Consider the following 6,253-nt stretch of genomic DNA (forward strand, 5'->3'; position numbering starts at 1 on the left):
ACGCTTTCATATTGCTACAATGGTATTTTCTGATTGGTGGAACACCTGAACTTTAATGAATAGGTGTACTTTAATGAGGTCCATTAAAGGGCTGCTACCAGGTGTATAATTACTACATTTCGGCACGGTCGAGCATAAAGAATGTTAAAGAGCAACATTCAAGGTATGTCTTGGTCTACAAGAAATTTATTTACATACATTTAACTTTACAGTAAATAAATGACACATTTCAAAATCATGAAAATTTGTAATTTATTAAAAAATTTAAAATATAGTGAATGTGATAGGAGTGTAGAAAATGTTAATAATGAAGACTGTACAGTCCTAAGACACAAAAAATAACCGATCTTCTGTAGCGTGAATTTGTCTAAGTCACCTTAGGGTAGCACCTGGCTCACACGCGTAGGGACGTTTATTTTGTACCTAATTTACCCCTTGTACATATCTTTGTTATAGATTATGACCTATAAATAAACAGAAAAAGCAACAAACAAAACGAAGGAAAAACAGAGCGGAATCGTGGATAAGAATTTAATTCAAGTGTAGATAGATAGACAGACAGATAGATAGAACTTTATTGTCGATGGCATAATGTATGCATAGACATGGTCGAATATATACAATTACAATTTAATTTAAAATAAGTCAAATATAAAAAACATTATTCATTTTGAGGGCCCATGCGAGCATCCTCAAGACTGTAGGGACACAATTTTATTAATTTCGTTTTTATATAATCCCTTAATTTGAGAGAATTTTTTGTATGCGTAATAAATAAATCGAAGTCCTCCGAAGGGACTTAGTGTATAGCAACCGGTCTTTTAAGATGATAGGGAGAACACCAATAAAATATGAACGATTTTAATAATTAATAACCTTGAACAAATTTTATATATTTCAATTATTACTGCACAAGATTAAAGACAGAACAGGGGAGATTCATGCTCGATGAATAACATTTTCAAAATGACCACCGCGAATGGCAATACAATGATTTAAATGTTCTTTAAAATTGTCAATGAACTGGCACATTCGTCAGATGTACACTCAGTGAAGTTCTTCACGTTTCTCTTCAACTCACAAATGGTTCTGAAACTGTTAAAACCATTTGCTTTGTGTTTTCCAAGAATACTGTAAACAAATGACTAACAGCTTCTCAATATTAACAAAATAAAATCGTAGTAGCATAACGTAGCCTATCTGTTTATCGTGGCATGGTGGCTAACTGTTAAAACCATTTGCTTTGTGTTTTCCAACAATACTGTAAACAAATGACTAACAGCTTCTCAATATTAACAAAATAAAATCGTAGTAGCATAACGTAGCCTATCTGTTTATCGTGGCATGGTGGCTAACTAGAAAGACAGACTACGTCACGAATTGGAGTCACGTGATTATCTCGGTCTAGTCATGGCCATCGTGACAATTGCCTAATATAAATGCATGTTCAAAGTTCTAAAAAAAACAAAGGAATTGCTATATTAAACTTGTTCAATGTCGGCCATGTTATGAATGACTAAGCGTGGCGTCTTTCTCGTTAGCCACGTGACTAAGAATGTGACGTCACGCCGTAGCCTGTCTTTCTCGTTAGCCAGTCTCTTTTATAGGCTTTTGATTATAATTATATTCTCTTGTTCGTTTCCTTATTTGCTGCCATTGACTTCTTTTGTTTATATTTTCTGCTCTGTATTTCTTTACTTTTTCTGTCAGTGTCTTGTCTTTATTTATATTGTTTTTTTTAACTACTAAATAAAGAATTCAGAGCCATAGTAGGCCATTTATTAAAAACGGAGAAAGCAAGGGATAAATTTAAGTGAATACCATAGTTTAATGAAGATTGACATATCATTTAGATTGAATGTGTATACTTTATATTACTTGCTATATGTTTCTATTGAATTATGGTGACTATTTCGTTTATATGACGTCATTCCATTTTCGACCAATGAAATGTAATGAAATTTTGAATTCCAACCAATCACAGTCAAACTTTGCGATAATTTCTGCAGCTAGATTTATCGCTATCAATTTATCGCATGGTCGTTCTTTTGTTTAGTCGTTGTCGCCAACTGTTTCCCCGTAAATTGATGATCATGAATACATTAAGATGCAACTACACGGTTAAACTTTTCTTTCAACTTTAAAGCAATGAATGCAAGATTGATATTTAATATTAATTAATATATTTACGCAGTGAAGACCACGTTCAAAACGGCGCACCATGTAGATACAAAATCTTTATGCATCTTAATTGAACGTAGCCTACCTTTTAAACTTGATTCTTTCAATATTCTTCCCAGATTGCACGCATACGCGATTGGAATATTGAACTGTGTAGATGCAGCTTTAGTTCCGTTACACACTACAGCGAGAATGCGTTTGTCGAGCTATAAAAAATGCTTTCGTGTAGCACTCATTGTAAGTAACGGTCGAAACAAGGCACAGCTGACATTGGTCCTGCTTCCACAGGTAGGCCTAACGTAACCTATAAAATTGTAGCCTATAACATTTGTATTGAAATTAAACAATTAATATACGTTCAAATTTATGTAACATCATCGCATATCAAACTCATAGACCTTGCATAGTAATAATGTCTTTGATCAAACTGCCTTTCGTATGGCGTAATAAAATTCGTGTTTTAATTAGGCCTATCTATACAGAGATGGCTTCACTGTGTAGCAACATGTCTCACTGTGAATACATAAGCATTGGTATATAGCTGTCCCCACTGTTACTGTTAAATTAAATTATGATTTCAGCAAATAATGAAAATTTATTTGTTATAATAATAAGAGAAAAGTGCAGTACATGTAATTAACATTGTTAAACCTGTATTTCGCTTTTTGCAATTGGCATTATTGAATAATAACATCGAATTTCTTTATTTCAATAATCGATATTCATCTACGAGTATTTCAACTTCACAATGTCTGAATAGGTTAAGTATTCGTTAATATACAATTATTAATATTTTGTGATCGAATTTTAGGGATATATTATTTAAATTTTTATTTTATTCACGAAATAGTCTTAATAAATGTCACTCGAGGTCTGAGATTTCCCAGATAAATCCACTCGCTTCGCTCGTGGATTTATCGGCAGATCTCAGACCTCTCGTGACATTACTACAGATAACTTCATTTTAACCCTTGTTTTCTACGGTTTTAGTAAATGGCGCTTGGCCCACTATGGTTCTGAACTCTTCAAACATTCTTGTAGGATATTTTGTGAACACATTTATAAAAATACATTAAAATAAAATAATATTTATGCTAGAATTAGTGTAAACTCTCGATGAGTATGGGAAGAATAACACAGCTGTCTTATCAGAAGAGCTAGCATGTGCCAGCCAATACAACAATGACGTAATTTATTTCCTTTCTTTTTTTTAACTTGTAACTCACATTGACATCCTGCCCATATGTTGCAGGCTTTATCAACTAATGTCGTCTGCGAGTGTAGCTTGACCTAATTTCCAAGCACTAACTTGCGTAATTAGTTCATATGGTAACTTAATGCTGAAATAATTGAGGCTCATTTACATGATGAAGATTGTAGCAGAGAAGTACATGAATACTTGCTTTTTAAATGCTCTTCTTTCTTACAAAACAAAGTGTAGTATACGTACACAGGAATTGAAGAGTGTGCGGGTACCGGATGGGATGAATCACACGTCCCATTCTTACAATCGTAATCGGCTGAAAAAAGGAAAGTCGTGTTACGTAATGTATATAAATAATTATAAATGTTCCTGTGATACAAGGGGGGCCAATGCAGATATAATATGACCAGTTCTCGCTCTTCCCAATTAACAGGGAGAACCGTAAGTAATGTTATTAATTCCAAACGGTTATTCTTTGAGATATAATTTAAACTTACTTACTTACTGGCTTTTAAGGAACCCGAAGGTTCATTGCCGCCCTCACATAAGCCCGCCATAGGTCCCTATCCTGAGCAAGATTAATCCATATTATAGATTTATTAATTTGTCACACAGAATAATATCTGTAATATTGACAATTAATATTTGAGGAGAAAAATTCGCTCCGGAACCGGGGATCGAACCCGGGTCTCTTGGTTCTACGTACCAAGCGCTCTGACCACTGAGCTACGCCGAATTCAATCCACAGCACCGGATCGAATCTTCCTCCTTAAGGCTAGGGCTCCACTAGCTGTATTTGACGGCTGCTGTGAGCTGCAGTCTACTGCCTGAAAATGGAATACACGCAAAACAAGTGTAGGTGGCTATATGGACAGTATTTCACTGCACCTAACAGAATTTCGGCGGCAGTACCAAGGTCTACTGCCAGGGGAGTAGAACATGTTCCATTTTCGTGCCGTTATCTGTCGCCGAAGCCTGGCTCCACTGGCCGTGGTAGTCCTGTTTCCAATTATCCATGAGGCGAAACACCCCTTATGTATGAGCATTATTACTTGGTATGCTCACTTACTTACTTACAAATGCCTTTTAAGGAACCCGCAGGTTCATTGCCGCCCTCACATAAGTCCACCATCGGTCCCTATCCTGTGCAAGATTAATCCAGTCTCTATCATCATATCCCACCTCCCTCAAATACATTTTAATATTATCTTCCCATCTACGTCTCGGCCTCCACAAAGGTATTTTTCCTTCCGGTTGCCCAAGTAATACTCTATATGCATTTCTGGATTCGCCCATACGTGCTACGTGCCCTGCCCATCTCAAACGTCTGGATTTAATGTTAATAATTATATCAGGTAAAGAATACAATGCGTGCAGTTCTGCGTTGTGTAACTTTCTCCGTTCTCCTGTAATTTCATCCCTCTTAGCCCCAAATATTTTCCTAAGAACCTTATTCTCAAACACTCTTAATCTCCGTTCTTCTCTCAAAGTGAGAGTCGAAGATTCACAACCATACAGAACAATTACTTCGTATGCCTAGAACAAAATTCCGACATCCGGTAGAACTAAACAAATTTAGCTGGATATTCCCTAAGTTTGTGATGCATTGCAGCAAAAATGCCTTCGTTTTTTTCTATTGCTTAATATTGGATGTATCCACCATTTTCTTGGATGCAATCTCCGACGACAGCGAACCAATAGCAAACATACAATCACCTTGATAAATACTTGTAGTGTGCTCATTTTCAGTGTAATTTTTGCTTGATCTTGTAGTACACAAAGAACATCACAACGCTGTTTTCAGCTGAACAACAGGAGTGGAGCCGGGCCAGAGCACAGCGGAGCGGTGAACTACATCTTTCACATGTAGAAAATTTACAGCAAGTGGAGCCACCTTCTTGCAGTAAAAATCTAGGCAGTAGAATGCAGCTCACAGAAGCCGTCAAATACAGCTAGTGGAGCCCTAGCCTTAATGTTTTCTCTTTATGGCCTGACTCTAAGCTAGGCATATATGTTGTATATTTTTTATTTTAGTAGGTTATTTTACGACGCTTTATCAACATCTTAGGTTATCTAGCGTCTGAATGAGATGAAGGTGATAATGCCGGTGAAATGAGTCCGGGGTCCAGCACCGATAGTTACCCAGCATTTGCTCGTATTGGGTTGAGGAAAAAATCCGGAAAAACCAGGTAACTTGTCCCGATCGGGAATCGAACCCGGGCCACCTGGTTTCGCGGCCAGGCGCGCTAACCGTTACTTCACAGGTGTGGACTGTTGACGTATATGCCCAATGTCAACTGCCATTATACTAGGAGCGCACTCAATAACTGCGGAATCCCGGCCAAATAAGTCACCCAGCTGAGTGCGCTCCTAGTATAATGGCAGTTGACAATGGGCATATACGTCAACATATATGCCTAACTTAGAGTCAGGCCATAAAGGGAAAACATTAAAGGAGGGAGGTTCGATCCGGTACTGTGGATTGAATTCGGCGTAGCACAGTGGTCAGAGCGCTTGGTACGTAGAACCAAGAGACCCGTTCGATCCTCGGCGCCGGAGCGAATTTTTCTCCTCAAATATTAATTGTCAAGATTAATCCAGTTTCTATCATCATATCCCACCTCCCTCAAATCCATTTTAATATTATCTTCCCATCTACGTCTCGGCCTCCCTAAAGGTCTTTTTCCCTCCGGTCTCCCAACTAACACTCTATATGCATTTCTGGATTCGCCCATACGTGCTACATGTCCTGCCCATCTCAAACGTCTGGATTTAATGTTCCTAATTATGTCAGGTGAAGAATACAATGCGTGCAGTTCTGCGTTGTGTAACTTTCTCAATTCTCCTGTAACTTCACCCCTTTTAGCC

At 37.4% G+C, this 6,253-nt stretch overlaps 1 non-coding gene across 1 annotated transcript; it reads right to left on the minus strand.

Annotated features, from left to right (window-relative positions):
* Positions 1–4,047: 4,047 nt before the first annotated feature.
* On the minus strand, positions 4,048–4,121 carry TRNAT-CGU (transfer RNA threonine (anticodon CGU)). Its single transcript has one exon. It is a non-coding gene; the product is annotated as a tRNA-Thr (tRNA).
* Between the last annotated feature and the right edge of the window lie 2,132 nt (positions 4,122–6,253).

Source organism: Periplaneta americana, chromosome 2 (assembly GCF_040183065.1).
Source record: "Periplaneta americana isolate PAMFEO1 chromosome 2, P.americana_PAMFEO1_priV1, whole genome shotgun sequence".
Classification (NCBI taxonomy): domain Eukaryota; kingdom Metazoa; phylum Arthropoda; class Insecta; order Blattodea; family Blattidae; genus Periplaneta; species Periplaneta americana.